The 20455-nt window shown below is 37.8% G+C and overlaps 1 pseudogene; it reads left to right on the forward strand.

Moving 5' to 3' along the window:
• Positions 1-20455, forward strand: part of LOC112962492 — a 66952-nt pseudogene that overhangs the window by 37554 nt on the left and 8943 nt on the right.

Below are 20455 nucleotides of genomic sequence, written 5' to 3' on the forward strand. Positions count from 1 at the left end.
GGTGAGAACAGAGTCAGTATATTGTTTTAAGGTGCAACCTACAGTTGTAGTCTAACCTACCTCTTGATATTTCTACCTTGCTCCCTCACCAGCCCCAGCTCTGGCCATTTCTTCCACATGGTACTGAGATCCATGTGTGTTCCTCAGAGAGGAGAAGAGCCCTACTGTTGAAGGAAGTTTTTCTTCAGTACCCGGTTTTCTCTGGTTTTCTCTAGTCTTCCCTCTTGCATTTCAGATGGAGGCCAGGAGAACACTGAATGGCTGTGGTTTGAATGTGGTTTGTGGTTTGAATGGCTCTTTTTTAATACTTCACTAGTGTATGTGCTTCTGAATGTGTTAGAGACCAGAGTTTTAATATTGGCTTTGCYTATGATTGACAGAGAACAGTTTTAAAATCTGGTTTTATAAATCTCAGAATTTCACAGTTGCTGTGAAGACTAAATGCTTTTCTAGAAACTGTTCACTGGAGCGTGTATTTTGTTGTAATGGCAGATGATAGAGAAAGTAAGTTTACAGAAGGTTTTTCTCTCAGTTTGATTCTTGTGCTGTTGTGTTTGGTTTTTTTATCTTTTTTTTTTTTTAAGTTGTCTTTTTGTGCTGGAATTTAACATGCTGTCCTTGGCTTAGCTTGATTTCATGTATTTGAATAAAGGTGTCCTTTGAAGAAGAAAGGATAAAACCTAACCTGGGTTTGATTGTACAGGACAAAGTCAAAGACTACTGTAAGCGAGGGTACATGTTGTCCAGGATGCACATTGCTTTTCTCATTAGAAAACACATGTGCATTTTCTGTTCATTATTTTTTCCTGGTAAGTGGACACTTTGTAAACTCCCACCTGAGGGCATGGCACCTCCAAAAAGGACTGTGTCAAGGTTAGTTGTAATGAGTAAAATATGCAAATTTAAATTAAAAATATTTTCTTAATCGAGGATGCATAAATTATTCCCAGTGGACACCTTAGTGACAATAAATTTCGCATGCCTGGGAATTAACATGTCCCACTTATATTACTTTGCTGTTCCATTAAAAAAAATGCATTATTCATTTAAATGGCTTCCACTTTATTTAGCTTTTGAAAAAGAGATCTGACTATTATTTCCAAGCCCAAATTTGAGTTGCATATAGAACAGTTGTGTGTGTGCTTATGTACTGAACTCAGAAAAGGTGTTACATTTAACATGACTTAAAGACTGCAAAAATAAAACTATACAAAAAAGCTATACTGATTCAGCTAATTACGATGATTGATTGAAACAATGTCAGCATTTCTGATACCTAATTTTAGAGTATTCAGGTGCTTTCTCTACACATCGAAATCTTTTGAGCTGGGGCTGCATCCCCTGTAAACCCACCCAGTGGCTAGGCAGGATAGGTGCAGCAGCCTGTGTTTTCCCGTCCTCCTCTCAGGGCCGTTTGTCTGTCCTCCAGTCTGCTCTGCGGCTGCTTGTGCAGCCGGCGCTGCCCTGTCTCCACGCAGGGGCTGGCGGTGAGAAGGAAACCGGGACTGAAGCGTGATGCCTCCGGAGGGGCCGAGGAGGGTTCAAGCCGGGACTGGGCAGACAGGAGGGGAGCGTCCGTGGGGGTGGCGCGTGGGGCTCTTAGCTCTCCCTTTGCAGCTGTCTTTTGATAATCTTCAACCACCAGTTTGCTCATATGAGCAGCAGCTGCTGAAAAGTAGGGCCGTTTTACCTGCACACGCTCTCCTCCTAGCTAAGCAGGTTTGAATGTCCCAGGGTTTCTGCAAGCTCTTGCTGAGTGTATACCGAGCGTTTACTTTGTATCTAATCATTACTTTTTTGAAGCCCTTGGAGATGCTTATAATCCTAAGGATGCCATACAAGCTCAGATTTTCTTTATGAAAACCATTTACAGTGGGATTTCAAAAGTGCTCAGCCTAACCCTGCTTCCTTAGAAATCAATTGCTAAAGTCCTAGCGACTTCAATGGGAGTAGTTAGGCCAACACCGAGTGCTTGGAAATGCCTCCCTAAACTGTAAATGAGAATATACATTTGAGAATGTTGCAACCTAATTTTTATCCTGAGCTTATGATTGTAGTAACTGAGTGCCCTAGATTTATCACTGTATCTACCTGATGATGTCACTTCATCACCTCCTCTGAATTTGGCACTGTAGCTCGTATTTACATGTGATTTATTCTTTGTATCTCTTTGGTCCTTGTATTTTACTTTGGTCATATCAGTCCAGTCCCACAACAGTACCAAAATACATTTCAAAGAAGCTCTTTAAATATCCTAAATATTTCATTATACATAAGCACAGGACACTTTCATTTATTTATATATTTTTTGCCTCTTATGCATGGTTAGGACGAAATGGCTGTGGACTAAATTGAGAGATTGTTTAGGTTTGTATGTTGTTATTTTTTCTTTGAAACATCTGAATAAATATTTAAGTGGCCCTTGTTAAACATAAGCAATAAGCCTTTGGTATGCTTCATTGTTCAGTTATGAGTTTAATGTTAGAAATACTAACCTATGACATGTTTTAAAGAATATTTCAAATACTGAGTCTGGAGGTAACAGCTTTATTACTGCATGATGACTTGACCCATATTTTCTAACATGATTTCCCTGCTGTAACTCGAATTGAGTTCATGTAAGTCTAATGATATCAGTTGACCTTGAGAGTTAGACCTAAAAGCCTGTGGTTGTCCTGTTTTTTAAGAGGTTTTTTCTTTTTTCCTAGTTTTCACTGTTTTCAAGCAATATTTTAAAAATAAAGGATATCAAAAAATTTACCAAGAAAGTATAACCAATTTTAGCAGCCAAAATTTTTGCAATTTTTTTATGAAGCTTGAGATCAAATGTATTTTACATAGATAGTTGCTAGTGACAGCTATCACTGTGCACAAATCTTTAATAATGATAATACCTGTGTGGCAGAGAAATAGTACTAATTGCAGGACCACATGAAAAATGGTTATCAAATACTTTTCGTTCCTTTAGTGACACTGTGGTGACTAAATATTGTTTAGGTTTGTTTCTAACCTTCAGCTCTGGCTTAAAATGACTGATGTCTATTTATTTATTGGTCTTTTAAAATCTACCTATTAGTAAACATTTTTCTACTTACATAAAAGTGGAATTTCCAACCAGACTGCATTGTCTTGATGCCTAGGGTCAATTTTAGTAGTAATGATGAGTTTAAACTCGGATACTTTAAAACCTACTAGATTGGAAACACTAAGCTTCTACACAGTAGTGTAAAGGGGACGTTACCAGCTTTCCAGTGGGCATGCCACTTTTAGCTCTGAGATCACATCTTAAAACTTGCTTTGAGCCCTTTAAGAGCAAACCTGAAAACCACCTCATTACTATGCATAGAAAAACTACTTTAATCACTTTGAGATTTCTAAAATGTATTTGTTAAAATCTTTCTYTCATTCTGAGGCTGATATCATTTGACTAAAGGCACTGAGGGAGCCTGACTTGAGAGGTATTGGGACATGAAAATATTGGAAATTCTTATAAGCAGTGTTTAAAATAGCTTTTTCTGTAAATGGTTTGGTTCCCACAGAAAATCTGATCATCTGGTGCTGTGGTTTGGCAAGCACTCTTGATGAATACAAATAAATTCACAGGTGATCTCACCATTTATAAGTAAGATGGCCATCTTTAATTTGTCATAATATCATGGATTTTCTCTTTCTCGTCTTGTGTTTGCCAGTAGTGTACACAGGTGGATATATTCATGTCCTCTCTTCAGGCAGGTGGTGCTCAGAAAGGACACAGGAATCGTTATATCCAGCTCTCTCTTCTGACCTCCGTGCAACCAGATCCCCTAGCTGACTTCTGCCTTATTCTCATGAAATATCAGGGCATCATGCTATCTTGAGCTTTTCCAACCTTCTTCCATCTTCAACTTGGAGGAAAAAAGAAGTAAGGAAGGAGCTACCAATGTCACCAGGATTGTAATCCTGCCTTCATCACCTTTTTTGGACATCCTTGGAACAAGGACATGCTGGGTCTCCTTCAGAGGTACAAACTAGTTTGGGGATGCTTATTGTTCTTGGAGCAATTCGTGGTGGGCTGAATTTTTCTTGGTTTCCTTCTCCACTGAGAAGGAAGAAGGAAGGGCAGCTGAATTTGAGATAATGGCATCCTGCTTTTACTCTCTGCTCTGTACCCATCTGCAGAAAGCGTAGATCTGTAGCTCTGCCTTTGTTAGCTAGGCTTAAGCACTCCTCTTCACACAGTCTCTCTAATATGGCCCCTTTTCAGCCTTGTCTTGTACCTACTTTCTAAATCTCGTGTCAGATTTTGCACAGGTGGTAGAAGTGTCCTGTCTGTGTCACTCAACTGTGTGGAGATGGAGCTGTCAAAGAGAGTTCAGTTTCTGCTTCCCAGGGTCTGCATCTGCTTTCCCACCATGCCAGCCTCATTCCTGTGTCTTACAACGCCAAGAAGACGTAGCTAAATCACACAGGCTGTCTGGCCTTTTGTATGCCAATCCCTTTCAAGACCTCTCCTATGAAACCAAGCATTCCTGAACAAGAGGAAAGCCTTCAGATGTTCCTCTGCAAGGACAAACTCATTAGAGCAGAGATGCAATTTTTGGGGGTAGTATGTGTGAGGGAGGGAGCAATGACAGGAAATAATTGTGTTGGCTTATCTGTTTGTACCAGATGTTGAAAGCACCATTCACAGACATACGCTATTATTTTTGTAGAGCTGGTTGAAAAAATTTCAAAAGGGTATTTTTTCTTTTTGGCAGAAAGTAGTTTTTATGTTTTGATCAGCCCTGGGTTTTTTTGTTTGTTTACATATGATCCTGATGTTACAGGCTCATATGTAGAGTATTTCATGTAAGAAAGGGATCTTGTGATTGTGTGGTGTTTAGAAGGCAGGATAGACAGCCCTGTGTTATGTAGATCTTGAAGTTGCTGCCTAGGAAATTTGTTTTTATATTGTTTGTCGGAAGGCAGCAATGAGCATGAAAATTTTGAGTGCCTTGATTGTCTGTTACCTAGAAGACAGAGATATTCCCTGTCGGTGAATCAGTAATAGTCACTGCATAGAATAAAGTTATTCCATAAAATTATTTTTATAACACAGTTTTATTGGCAATAAAGTTTGAAACTCAAGATAGATAACATGAAAGACATAATTCTCCTTCCATTGAAATCATCTAAATTTGTATCTTTGAAGTAATCCCTGAAAGAGGAACAACTATTTTATTTGTTAGAGATTTTAATCAACAACTCTTGCTCAGATAAATTGATTTCTAGATTTTGTCCTTGAAACAATCTAGATGCTATTAATGATTCGTTTCAAATATTAGAATAAGCATGAAATATTAGAATAAGCATGGAAGATTTGGAAAAATATCATGATTACAAATTCTCTAACCTGAATACAAATTTAAGCTTGCAATTAAATCTAGCTGTAATGTGATACTGACATACTTTTCCTTAAATTCAGGGCAAAGCGTTTTCCTTCTGCTTTTTAAAAATTTGTATGTGGTAAGGGGGGTTGTTTACCTCATAGCCAAGGAGAGCAAAGCAAGTAATAGCTGGGATAAAAGGAACTGGTGGTTGCTAAGTATTTGGCTTTTGTTTCACAGGAAAAGCGTATGTCTTGGAAAACAGGTAATTAGTCCATTAAGAAGATCCTTTCTTTTCAGGTTCCTGTGAACAACTGGAACAGAATTCTGTGGATAGTGGGTACAGTTACTGGCATGCTGTATATTAAGCTTATGAAATGTTAATGCAGATCTTCAAAAATATTTTGATAGATGCTAATATTGAAACAGCATTTGAAAATGAGGGATTATTTCACCATAACTAGCTCTTGTAGTTTGATCACCCGATCCAGTATTTTTGAATCCTCGCCCTTGCTGGGCTGGAATATGAAATTAAGCATTCAGATCTGGAAACCCTGGTCTCTGGAGAATTTTGCTCTTTTGGAAAAGGCAACTCTGTCAGCACAATGGAACCATCTTATGTTGCTGGAATAAAAGGCATTTCTGGAAGGCATTTCAATGAAGATATGAAACTGTAGAGGCCACATAGAGAGAGGAAGCGCAGGGAAGAGATAAGGAGGAATATGGGTGGAAAAATGTTAGCGAGGCACTGGGCCAACCCCATTATTTTGTGGTAACCTGGGTTAAGTAAGCCTACAGTATGAAACCTTTAAAAAAACTGATTAATATATTACGATTAAAATGAAGACACCTGCTGACTTGCTGCATTTTTATGTGCAAAACTGATTTTTCTAATTCTGTTTCTGTGTGATTCTAGAAGCAGTTAGAGGAAGTTTAATATAGACTTTAAATACATTGTAATTGAAATTGATTAAAGTGTGTTTCGCTGCTTATGTGCGATCTTGTAGAATGTATTTTTGCATTTAGAATTATTGGTTTTTATTTTTATCTGCTACATAGTAAAAGTCGCTGATGTAACTTCAGTGTGTGTTGGATTAGCTTCTACTGTTAACATTCTTTTTTATTTGCAGTTGCTGGAATTATTACAGCTGATTTTGCCTCGGGCACGGTTCACTGGGGAGCTGATACCTGGGGTTCCGTTGATATCCCTGTCATTGGCAAGGTAAGGAGAGGTTGACTTGCATTCACTATGAGCAGCAGACTAGAAATAAATCATTTTAATATGCTTTCTGAAGATAAAAAATTAGGAGGGGCAGTGGCTGTCTTGCTGATTATTTATATGCACACCAGCAATATCTGGGAACCTTGACCATAGTTCTTGAAATAATATTCTTTCTTACTGATGTATTGTGAAGCACTTCTTGTTTAAACACTGAAGGAACTAACCCATTTCAAAGGGAGTATTTTCTGTATGCTGAATAAAAATGATTTTTCTCCTTGGAAAAGAGAGCCCTCTTAAATGCATATCTATTACAGAAAGTCTGCCATAAAAGCATGAAATTTTAGGGCCCTTTAGCCTCTTTTTCCATTCAACAGGTTTTTTTGTGTGACACCTCAAATGCAGTTTATAAAAGCTTGTGTGCCATATGTCTGTTTAGCTGTCTGAGATGCTTGCTCTGAGGATAAAGGACCAACAAAATAACAACTTGATTTTTAGAAATGCTTACTAATGCTTACTAATTTCTTTTATCGTACCAGTATGGAAGCAGACATATAGCTGGATGATATTTGTTTAGTTAGTCATATAATGCGATCATTTTTCAAAAGAAGCCAGCACTGAAAATGAGCTGTTGTATTAAAAAAAAAAAACAAAGCACTCATTTTAAACAAATCTGCAATTAAAGTCTGAATACTAGTGAAATGAATTATTTCCTTGCAACAATGCCATATTTAGCACGCTAATAAAAGAGAGGAAGGAAAGTGGATCTTTGATAAGCTAATTATTTTTGGAACTTGCATCAGAGTTTAGTAAATCAGCATGCTGCATCTGCAGTGCTAACCAAACTAATCTAAAATACTTGCCTCCCTGTGGAGGTATAGAAATGTCATAGTCCATAGAGACCTGCACTGCATTTATGCAGGTCTGCCTTTTCTGTCATAGATTCAACAGACTTTTCCAGAGAAGAGCTACAGTACTTTAAACAACCTTAACATGGGGTTTAAAGAGATTAATGAATATCAGCCTCGTACTAAATAAATCTTTATCACTTGCTTTACCTACTACAGTAATTGCCTCAGTGCAGTGGAACCCATTCAGTCTGCCAGCTTGCCATTAATCTCAAATACGTCTTTGACAAAAGAATCTACCTTGTCTTCATTTTTGTGTGTGTGTGCCAACTCTGGCACTTAATCAGGTCATCAAACTACTATATATGAATCTGTTTAGTTGTTTGAAYGTTACATGCTTGAGAAGTAGTGACCTTGTGTATGAGGTATATGTACATATAAAAAAAGACTCCCAATTCTGTTTTCTGTTACAAAGATAGACTCATTCCTTTCCCCAAACAAAATTTGTTAACAAATATGTGAGGAAGGGGGTCAGAATTGTAGTAGATGGGGTTTAAGCAAAAAAACTGTGTGTGTGTCTTGCTCACTAAAACACACCCACCATCCCTCCCTCCAAACAGCAATAATTAGGGTCATACCATAGATAGCTCTGTGTGTGTGTGTGTGTGTGTGTTTCTTTCAATATTATGGCTTTAAAACTGATATATTCTTACACATATGACAAAAAAGATCTTTTAACATGGCTATCAAGTTATTAATTATAATTTAGAATCAGTTTGGTGTGATATGTAAACAATGCAGATATTTTATCCCTGTTTCATAATTCAAATGATATTAATTTTTACGTAGCCATAATGTTACAATGAAATTAGTTATGCATTTTTATGTGAATTCAATCTTCTTTAAACTGTCTGCCTTAAAAAAAATTATTTCTGTACTTAAGCACGTGGTATTAGTGACAGTGTGAAGTGACATTTGTGGAAGGACTATCCATTCTCTAAGCTCACAGTTTAAGGCATGTAAATAGAATTTAGATAATTTTGGAATAACCAATAAGGATGATTTATATGAATGCATTAGGTTCTCTCTGGGAAGGAGATTGGGTATTTAAAGTGGATATTTAGGAGGAACATAATTCTGGGTATGGGAGGGGCCTTGCAAACTTAATTAGGTAGTTCATATCTGCACAGGTAGTTACATGGCAAAAAGAAGGTAAGAACAACATGAACAAATACAGGTGAGAGAGCTCATGGAGACAGAGACTGGGGCAGGGTGAAGCTTAACATGGTCAGTAATTAGGAAATAGGTATAGTTATGTACAGACAGGCTTAATTTAGATTCAGCGTTGGATTCCTTCTCAGTAGATGGGATTCAGACAAGGGAGTGACGTACTCATTTATTTCATCAAAGGAGATGATTAACAGCTGCATTTAAGCTGTTCAGGTGAAGAAGGAATGTGACCAAGACCTAAAAAACTGCAGAGAATAAAACTCCCTGGGGATTGAAATCTCCACTGTAAATGATGCTGAACTGGTAAGTGAATGTTGAAGTTATTGAGAATGGCTGGGTGCTTTGCATTTTTTAGATGAAACTTATTAACTTAGGTTTTCAAAATGGAGGGCTTGAGTCTTCTGGGTGCTTATACTCCTGTGCTGAGTGTTGTGCGTCACTAGTAACTGCTGTTGCCGCATGTGCGAGCGCGAGCAGGGGGGGATTGTCAGTGTGGTACGATGGAGAGCGATTGCAGAGGGCTCTAAGTGTACTGCGTCTACATAAGGGCATACAGACTGGCTCCAACTCAAGTTCCCAAATCAATATAGCTGTGATGGCACGGCACTGTGCCCCACAGACATTAATCTAGCTGGCTTCGTGTAACCTGATGCTGTCCTTACTTCTTGAGCTTGGAATTAGCTTGTTCTGCACCAGTTTGGAAACACGATGCTCCACTGCAAGGCTCAGACGTAGTTTCTGCTRCACCACTCTTAGTCAGGAGACCTGGTTCCTACGTGTGTTTCTCTGTTAGACCTTTGGCGTGTTTCTTTATATCTCTCTGCTGCAGTTTTCACATAATGATGATTATGCCTATTACTGCCTTTCGTTTTCAAGTACGTTGATACAGATCTGGAAAGCTTTGTATATAAACGTTAAGTATTACTGTTGCTAAACACCAGGAGATATTCCTGACTTTTGCTTTTTCCTTGCCCTGTTACACGCCAAATTTCTTAAAATCTTTAAGGAAATAGATCTCTTTATAAGAGATGTTCCAGTGAATAAGGCAGTATACCTTGGATTATCCTGGATTATCCTGGAATTTCAAGTGACTTGAGACTGGATAATTGAGGCTGACCTGTATATTTATTTGAACTGTTCTTGATTAAGGGGTGGGTCTGTTCAGCAGAAAAACCACAAGTGAGAATTTGCCCTTTACATTTAAATGATTATTTTTATACTATGTTTCTTGACCTTTCAGTGCTGTGTTTGGTGCTCATGGTTGCTAAGCACTTTTTAGCTCCTTCTTTAAAAATCAGTCACAAGATACTGATGGGTTTGAGACTCTGTTCAAGAGGCTGGCAGAAAGGGTTTTTTTTGTTTTGTTTTTGTTTTGTTTTTTCCTCATATTCACAGCAATCCTCACATATCTCTTGCTTCTCAGCTGCTAAGACCATGACCTAGCTGATGCTGTAATACTTCTTCCTCTTTCTCCTTTGACCCGTTGTTTTCAGAGTTTCCTTGGAGTCCTGCATGTGAACCACACATACTGCAGCTTGATGCCTCTGCGTGTAGCTGCCAGTTTTGCCCTTGCCCTACAGTTGACCTTGCAAGGTCTTTCTTTCCCAATAATGTTTATATTTTATTCATTTTCAGGCTAGAAGACTGCACTCCTGTAACACTGTTTATCCTGAGAGCTGTTATTCGCGTGTTAGCAACAGCTGCAAAAACAAGGGGATTTACAGTGAAGCAGAAACGCTAAGACCGTATGCATGCATGAACCTTACCTGTATCTCCTCTCACCTCTGACAGGTAATAGCTCTAATTTTGGCATCATGTAAAAGATATTTATTCCATCAGTTTCTCCTGAATGTTCACATCAAGTTGCAGGACAGAAACTTTTCAGTATAAGAGGGAGGCCTGTTTATGGGCTGTTTTCCAACTTCTGACACATTGCCTGAATATCTAAATGAGAAGAAGACAAACAATAACTCCATGAGTTTGTCCAAAATTTTTGAACTCGGCATCAGAGGTTTAATATAGTTTGGGACCTAACTAAAAATATCTTAAGTCCTGAATTTTCACTGAAGCCTTCTGCAGAGGTGGCCATCAGCAGCTCTTGGGTTGTAAAATTGATATAAAAAAGAGACCAGGACAGAGACTTCTCTGGCTTTCCTAAATGAAGACATTGGGAACAAAGGGATGGAAAATACTTCTCCTCACAGACCTCAGTCTGAGTTAGAGAAGAATTACTGAAAAGAATGCTGGATACAGAGGTGAGGATGAGAATCTGCATTTCAGGCCCAGGGCATATGCACAGCTGCATATGAGCAGTTATGGCACCAAACCTGAGGCATGCTGGAAGTGCCTACCTTGAGCCTTCCACAACTACAAGCATTTAATTATGCTATTTTGAGAGAGATTTTCAGTCTCTCACCTGCAAAATGGCAGTAGTATATTCTGGTCGTCTTACCTCTCTCTGATCTTATTCTGTCTGACTAGTTTTTGATTCTTGCTTTCTCTTAGGGCTGTGACTAGAGCCTATTTAAGTAGCAGCTGACAAACTACATTGGGAGGCTTTGCAAGTCCTGCTAATGTAGGTCACAACTCCCAGCAGGCATGTAAGGCTTCTGGAAAACTGGGGTTTAGGGTCCCTGGATGAGCTAGACCACAGCAGTCTGTAGTCAGTGGAAAATTTTCCAAAGGCTCTGTCCCGAGTTAGGCGTGCAAGTCATGTTGAAGGTCAGTGGGACTTTAAGATCTAAACCAAAAGAAAATTTTGTGTACATGAGTAATTAACACTGACTAGGCTTTTTAAGGCCTGAAATCTCTCCTCTCTGAAAAGTAGAGTCAATCAAATCGTTCTGACCATCCTTTCTGAAGTGCAGTTGAAGTTTTGGCATACAGGTACAGTTGCTATTACTTCAATTAATGATAAAAATCTAGTGATTAAGACACCATTTTTAGTACATAGATACCTAGTAATTTCACATCTGTTGTCCAAACTTTTAAATGAGACTCTTGGAAATACCAAGCACTGACAATTTCCTGAATAGCTTCACTTTTTTTGGTGCATAGAAGTAGTAATTTCTTGGATGCTAAGAGATTTTCTTGCTAGCTACTTAAAAACATAGAAATTATGGGTCTGTATGATAGTTCTCAAGTACCTCATTTCTAAACTCTGGCTATTCAAGTTGATTATTCGGAAATGCATTTACTCTTAGCATATATTCTTCCCTTTTTTCTTTTTTTTTTTTTTTTTGAAATCTCACTGGTGGGGGTTTTTTTTTTTTTTTTTAAAGCACAGTTATCAGTGTTTATCATGCCTCCATTCATGCTTCCCAAGTCAAGAAGCATGTCATTTTTTGAGAGCGATGTTCTGTGGTTTTAATAAAGTCTTAATAACATAATTTTCTTCTGATAGCACTATGTTTTCATCTTCTGCTACAGTAACTAAATACCCACAGGGGGAAAAGAAGAAAAGCAGAACTGTACATATATTTGAGGGGCAGGAAGAGGATATGAATATTTTAAATTTCTTCTTGTGTAATTTATTACTTTGTATAAATCAATTTAGTCCTCAGTTTTCAAGGTGTGCATTACCTTCTTAGGCTTCCTTTTATATTCTTGCTATTCATGTTTTCATGCTTTTTTGGAAGTAGAAGAACTTGAGAATTCCCAAACCCTCCCGCAGAGATTGGGCTGTTTAAATGTGTGAGTGTTTGCTTCACTTGAAAGGAGTTCACATCAGTGTCCTCCTCCTCAAAACAGTCATTTAGGATGTGTTGCTTTGGGGTAATTGTTAGGTGCTCAGCTGARTGCTTCCCATTCACTCTCATATCTCTCTAATTTTTTGTGCCTTCTTGTTGCCATAAATGATGGTGATTTGCAAATACCAAAAGTTCTTGTACCCTACTAGCCTAGCAAGAAGGTAAATTTACTTTCTCTCCAGTTAAGTTTTTGCTGGTTTTTCCTGAAAGTTCTTTGAGAAATTCTTTGCTCTTGCATACCATGTGGCAAAATCTCCTAATGTCATGATCTGTTAATAATACAAGATCTCTTTCTGTTTGAGACTATTCTTCTTTATACTTTCAAAGCATGAGTTACCAGAGGGGAGGCATTCTTTCTTAAAGATGCTGTTTTGTCTTCTTGAATTTCAAGGGCTTAATTTTTGTTGTGTATCACATAACACTTATCAGATGTTACGAAAAATCTAAAATTGATTGTTTCTCTGTGTGCATGGATTAAATCATGTTATTCAATGTACTTGAAATGCTTCTATTTTGAGCCATGTATGTCTGATAACAGTGACAGGTAATTACAGTACGTTTGGGCAGAAGTACAAGCAAGTGTGCAGGAGCTTGACAAAGACATTTAGTGTAGTTCTCAAAACAATACAGTAAAACCTTGAAATTAGGCTTTCTACTAAAGGAGCTAGTTTGGGGTTAACTAAAGACTGTAGCAGAGCAGTACACAGTGGAAGGATGTCATTTTTTTAATTCTTTCATAGGCTTTTTCAAGGCTCCTAAGTGGAAAAAGATGAATTAGGATTAGTATGAATGGATGAAAATAGGTTTTAAAATATATTTTTTCCTCTCTCTTAAGGCACTGCTTCCACCTAGAGCTTTCTTCCAAAACTTGAATGAAATTACTTTCAATCTTAATAAAATTAGAAGTGCTATGAAAAGCCTTTGGGACAGGGAAGTTTCACATGTATTTTCTCATGAATGGCATTCTCCAGCTGGCCCCATATCCTGTCTAATGTTTTGGAGGACTTTTCTGTACAGCCTCAGGAATCTGGGGTATGTGTGCTTTATTCACTGTGGGTATTTGCATTACTGAGAATATTTTGAGAGAGTATCTCTATTGTGAATAAAATTTTATTAACTCATCGAGGATATAATGATATTATTTTATATGAAATAATTTTCAGCTTTATAATGTTTTTGTTTAATATTATAAATCAGGTTCAAGCTAAAAATGCACTATGAAATTTTTAATTATTGTTTTATTAATGACAATTATAATACTAATTAAGTTGCTATTTGCTGATTGACAGTATCTCAATTAGTTGTGCAGTTTTGCTGATCAGTCAGAGAGGTTATACCTCATTGCTGTGAATGATTCTAAAAATATCGATTTTTAAAACAACAGCTTTATTGGGGAGTCTCATTCCATTATACACTGTTGAATGGGGGAAAAAAAAGTCCCCAGGAAAATCTCCCCCAGCCTTGTCGATGGAGTATAGATACTACTTACAGATGCCCCATGTAGAATTGGTTTTGGATCTGGAAGTACACAAGTGCGTATGCAGTCTTTCAGTCAGTGCTGAAATCCTGCGCATGTGTCTCCAAGTTGGACATTTTTTGCAATTCCATTTTTGGAAAAGTATTCCAACTGATTATTTCTGTCATTATACAAATGTACTGTATATTATTTGTGCTTTATAATAAATGTAACGATGAGTCTAGAAAAAAGATGGCCGATGACACTGGAAAATTTTCTTATTCTTTGAAACATTACATGGTAGTTTTTTTCTATTTTTCTCTAAATTTAAGTGGCCTACTTTGATGAATGACAGATCTTCATTCTTTCTCATAGGGGAAAAAAGTTGCAAAATAGTAGCTTTGATTCACCTTTCTCTTGAGAGATGTTACAAAATATTCTGTAAGTTGCAATAACATCCTTAAACCAGTGGTATTTTTTTTTCCGGTGATAACTGATTTTTTTTTTTCCTGGGGTTTATTGCCATCTTGTGAAAATACGTAGAAGTCTTCAAATTTGCTTTAATATTCTGGAAGATTGATCTCAGAAACACCATCCCTTCCCCCACCTTGGAAATGATAAATTTCTCACCAAAGTGTAAGTTCTTCTTTCATTCTACTTCAACTACTATTATTATTTTATTTATTTTTTTTTTTTTTCATGAGCCGTTTAGGGCTCCATTTCTGCAGCTCACTGTGGGCGGCTGAGCTGCTGTGCTCGGAGCACCGTTGATGAGGGGCTCTAGGAAGACACRCCAGTACAGATGTGCAACCTGTTGCTGGATGGGGGGCTTATAACTGCCAACCGGTTTTCATCAAACTGTGATTTTCCTTTCCGAGTCTAATAGCAACTGAAAACAATTTTGTCTGTGGAAAAACTCAGTACCTGCTTATAATTAACTCTGGGACAGTGGTTTTCACACAAGTCTATTTCTTGTTTTATATAAGCTTCAAAGGGTTTTATAGAAACAAAATGTTTAACTACTGGAAAAATAAATAAAATTGAAACATTCCAATAACTCAAAGGAGATTTTTTTCAATGTTTTCTAGGAAAATTGGTAACACAGGATACATCTGTAACACTGTCCCAAAGCAGCTCACCATGGTTAAGATAGCATGCAGCGTTTTTTCCTACTGTTTGCATGCGTGTGGTGACTGCGGTCCGTATATTACCTGATCTTTATCAAGGAGAGCAAGAAAGAGCATACTTCTGAAGAGCTTAGTATGGCTTTTTCTTCAGTCATCAGAATGAGATGCTTTAGGGTTTCTTTCTATTTAAAAAAAAGATGCATCCCTATTATTGTGCAGGCATACTTCTCTTGAACTTTGTTCTTCTAATTGCAGTTGCTCCAGCTTACTATCTAATACTTACTGTTCCAGTGTTTTTCTTGTGTGTAAGTGCCTTTCTCTAGTGGAATCCTTCCTTCCGTATTCTGTTACATCCAAATCTTCCAGCTTTAGGGTGTGATATTTAATTATGTTTGTGGCCATTTGAATAGAAAGGTTCAAATTGCTTAAAGGTTGAGTTTTTGAGAAAATCTTTGGTCTGTTTGTGAAGCTTTAATCTTAGAATCATTTTTATCCATGAAGTAAATTATTTCGCAGAGTATGGGATTTTTTTTAAGTAAATCTTGTGATATGATAGTATATAGAATAAGGAAGCATTTGTACATGTAAAAGTAGAAACTAACTGTCCTGAGTTAAAGACCAATAGAAGACTTTTTTTTCTCTTAAGGTCTATATTTATATGTTTTTTTASAGGAAAGGGAGTCTGAAAGTCTGTTTTGTTTTTATACTTAAAATGTTTTTATACTTAAAAAAAACCAAACCTTAAAATACTTTAAAAAAAAAAAAAAGTATATACTTAAAGTTTTTATACTTAACTTACTTAAAAAGTAAGTATACTTAAAGTATACTTACTTTTTTATAAAAAAATTTATACTTAAAAATACTTTTGTTTTAAATGATTGGGTTTTTACCTTGCCATATTATTTTGGGGTTAGAYATTTGTATCTACTCAAAACTAATCTCACGTGTATAGATAAAGTTGAAGGTTTTTTAATTTTGATTATTCATATTGGTGTGCACTTGTCTTTTTTTAAACTTATGCTTACTTATTTGTGGTTACCATATATTTTAATTACAATTCTTTGTGTTATTCTGTTAATAACTCTTTTGAATTTATACAGTTCTGTATTATTTTCTTTCATTTCATTATGTTCATTCAATTTGATGTATCAATGTCTTGCCCACACCAGACTTTCTCACAGACAATGCTGTAGTTTGATACGTGGTTCCACACTGAGGCAACTGCTTCAAAATGAAATTCCTTAATAGCAATAATAGCTTGTAGCTCATACATGGGAAAAGGAGAACTTTAATTGGACCCAAAGACACACTTTATGTGTGTTCTGTAACATTCTGTATCATTTTAAGTGTCGCTTGTAAGGTTTATCTTATCATCCAGAGTGTGAGAGCATATCAGATCATCTCTGGTTTCCACAGAGAGTTCAGATACATTCTATATGCATGCCGCAGCGTTGATATCATGTGTCATCTTGTTTTTGGCTTTTTAAAAACAGTCTGACTGCAATTGGAATGCGTAGGAGTTTTCTCATTGACATTACTTGCAGGCAGAAGAGATGGCTGTTGGGAGACAACCCATTTTGTCATTAGATTTTTGTTAGGTGTTTGGGTTGCTGATGCACAGAGCTGAATGGCTTTCCTTGGTAGGACTGGTGATGCATGGGTGTGGGTGTGCGTGCACACGTATGTTGACTGCAACTCTGACCTCCTTTGCTGTTTTACTGAGATTGCAGCTGGCTTTGGATGGGTATGCAAGCCAGGGAGAACTCTGTACTTCCACATTTCATCCAGCTGCAGTGCTTGGAAGTTTCTCTGGTCAGGATGTAGGCTCTTTTACTTTTGCTATTGATGTGGCTGATAAGTACCTAGGTTTCAGCTTCAGTTCCATCAATGGAATCATGTTTGTTTTATTGCTTTCAATCTGCATTTATTTGACTAAATCATAATTTGGATAACTTGCTTATATTGCACTTTTTCAGCTGGAAAGAGCAATAGATGACATGGTCAGTGAACTTTCTAATTTAGGAGGAGCTTGCTTTGGTTGTCAGGAAAAAAAAATACTGTTTTTTCTTCCAGCAGGCTTATATCAGACAAGTCTAGTATCATATGGATCCAACAGCTATAATAAGGCATGACTTCATTGAGACCAATGGAGATAACTCTTCAATAACCATAATTCCACTGGCCTGCACGTTACATCAATTCCCTTCTCAAACATCAGGTTAGCTTGAGAATTTCCTTGCCGATGTCTTTATTAATCATTTTTGGTAAGGAAAATGAAGGCTAAGTGACATTTGCCCTTATTAAGGGACATGGGACACCTGGTTCTCAACTATATTGTGGTTTRTGCTGTCATTTATATCGCAGCAAAGTGTTAGTGCTTTCAGGTTGATGTTCTCCACCCACACCAGTAATAGAGGCTTATACTTGCTCTGCCTTTGTGTAAGTGATTAAAACCTGGGATAAAGGGAAGATCAGGCTTATTGTTCTCAGATGGTAACAGGCTACTCTCTGGTTGTCTCCTCTCCCGAATTTTAGTCCTCCATTCACAAAGATGTGCTCTAATGTAGGGTGGAGATATATTCCTCCAGCAGCCTGTTGCTGTTTCCTCATTGCAGAGCATAAGTGCTGAAGTACATTTTTAGTGCTCAGCCCAGACTTAGGCCTGGAACAAGTGTAACGTGGACTAAATGACTGTGGAAAGCTCAATGTTTTGCTGGGCCTACACAGTGGCTTGGGGAATTTTCAGAATCTGCATGCATCTTCCTTCTTGTTCTCTTATGTTCCCAAAACCAGATTTTGGAGCACCAAGGTTTTTCAAGAATTAACCAGATTTTTGCTCCTCTTAACACTTCAGGGTTTGCCATAGTTCAGCACCCTATCTGGTCAGACTTCTCTGTTGCAAAAGTTCCTTCTTATCCTGGCTTCAGAAATGATGGGAGGAGCAGGGAGGACACTTAAGCCAGCATCACAGGAAAAGCTCTCCCCTCTCCTTTGCCTCTTGGGAGTGGGTCTGTGCTTGGCTAGTTGCCCTGTATGTTGCAGCGGGGCAGTACAGCTGTCTCTGCTGAGCTGAAGTCATGGCTTTTGGGTTTGTTTGGGTTTGTTTTGAAAGACTTGGATGCAGCTGTCTCAAATTTCCACTCAAATATGTTCATTTGGCCTTGCTTGTAATGAGCTGAATTTTATATTGCCTGTACTGCACAGCCAGCTTGCTACACAGAATCTTAACAGCTTTAATAATTTCCCTAACCATCCAATTAGACTAATAATAAAGGCTTAATTACATATCCAGTTAATCATCAGATTTGTTCACTGAATGGCTTTAATTGGTAGATAGAGCTGTTACACTATTGCAGTTTGAAAGCTATCACCCATTTTTGCTCACAGCTATATCCACCTGATTGTTTTTACAATTGGGACTTGACCAACGTTATTAAGACAATAAAAAGGCTCAAAAGCTAAGAAACATAACCACCCACTACTGTTGCAGCACCCTTCTACCTCTGGGTGCCTGTGTTCAAGCCAGACCCTCTCTTTACAATGCTTTCGGCTGCACATGTTCAAGGAACTCCAAATAGCAAATGGCTGCTTTGCAGGTTTCCAAAATTGAAGCTGTTCTGTATTCTGCCCAGGTAGTTCCCTCAAAATGATTGTTAAAGACTCTGGGACCTGGAAGCCCCTTGGCTTTGTAGGATTCAATAATGCACCACCTAAGCCATTTTGAAATAGATACTTCAGTAGCCCTGAGTCTTTTCTTATTATGGAAACATATAAATTGGCTCATCCTGTAAAACCCTTCAGTTTTAAAAATGTAAAACCTAATTGCCTTATGGACATTCAAAGAATGGAGGCGCTTCTCTGGGGAGACTTTGCACTGAACCAAAAGATGACAGAACTAGTTAGTGATTAAAAAGAAAAGAAGAGTTAACCTCTTGATGCCAGTTGTCAGGATTTCCCCCACATACATTTCTGCCTGATTTAATTGCTGCTATATTTCTACACCACACAGATCTTACTTCATTTTCTTTAGGCTTGAAAGGGGTAACTGCTTACAGAAACCTCATTGTCCCAGTCATTTTCCCTTCATGCTTTCAAATCAAATGCCCTGTCCAATTGCAAAATAATTTCCTTCATTTAACAAGCCTTACAGTATCCTGAGTTCAGAAGACTCATGTTCAGTGTTGAGCTTTAACTGACAATATTGACCTTTGCTGTATTTTACAAATGTTTCATTCTGAAATTACCTTAGTTTTGCAGGGGGGAACCTTCTAGTATGTCAAGAATAATTATTCTGCCTTTGCATAAATAATCTTTTATCAGAGGAGAAGAAATGGTGATATTTTTAGCAGGCTTTACACCCCGGGGGAGTAAATGACACATAAAAATGAACTTTCAAAGTGTTGGTCTATAGAAAAAGGAGCAGTGTGTGATGGCAAAAAAAAGTGAATTTCTGTGAATTAGTACAACTCATTATTTGTGCTATACACACTTACTGCCTTACATTCCCTGCACTGCAGCTGGAATATAAAATAAAAACCCGGCAGCCCTCTCCCTGGCCCTCAGTGGCGGTCTCTCTGATTGGATGCCACCTACAGAATGTCAGAGAGCATCAAGGAGCTGGAAGCTGGGAAACATGCAGAGCAACYGTTTCTTAAAGTGCGTGTCACAAGTTACCTTTAAATGTATTTAAGTGGTTTAGGTTTAAGTGGCGCTTCAGTTCCCCCTTACAGCTCATTTAAGAGGGGGGAAAAACATACAGATCAATAGTACTTTGACAAACTGTGATTCCATAGCTGGATCCTTTAAAAAAATAGAATAAAAGATTTCAGAAAATGCACAAACGCCAAACTTCAAGTATGAGAAATGATCCGACTTCAGTAGTTGTATCTTTAGAGTCCTGAATTTCTGGCTGTTTGGTGTAGGAGCTGTAGATTAGTTTAGCATGCATATTGCACATAATAAAAATTAAGCAATGTTAGTGAGTGTAGTGTTACTATTAACTTCTCTTCAGATAATTAACATGGTTATTCACAATGTGCATATGTGTTCATTATACAAAACTAATACTTCCTGTAATCGAGGCTGTAGAAATTCAAGGTCTTGCTGATCAAGCCCCAATGTACTGTATTACATGTCCTCCTGTAGTAATATGCAATATACTGAGAATAACATCCGGCGTACCAAAAGTAGTAGATACTGAAGCTGGAAACCTGTAGTGAATTCACCCTGGCAGACTTCAGCTCACTGTGTGCAGTGTCTAGTCTCACCTCCTCGTGTGTCTCCCTCCCCYGGGACTGCAAAGGGAGTACTCCGCAACCTATCCTTGGGCAGAGGAAGTGAAAAGTACTGCTGAGYAGTGTCCACTCGTTCCTCATATGCCTTCAAGGGCCAATGGAAGCTACTGGGAGTGCTGGGACTGGTGTCCTCCTTCACCTGCACTCTTTCTCCTCCTTGCTGGCTGCTGGGACACCTCCCTGGCAG

The sequence above is a fragment of the Apteryx rowi genome, unplaced genomic scaffold, assembly GCF_003343035.1.
Source record: "Apteryx rowi isolate R43461 unplaced genomic scaffold, aptRow1 scaffold_1, whole genome shotgun sequence".
NCBI classification, from domain to species: domain Eukaryota; kingdom Metazoa; phylum Chordata; class Aves; order Apterygiformes; family Apterygidae; genus Apteryx; species Apteryx rowi.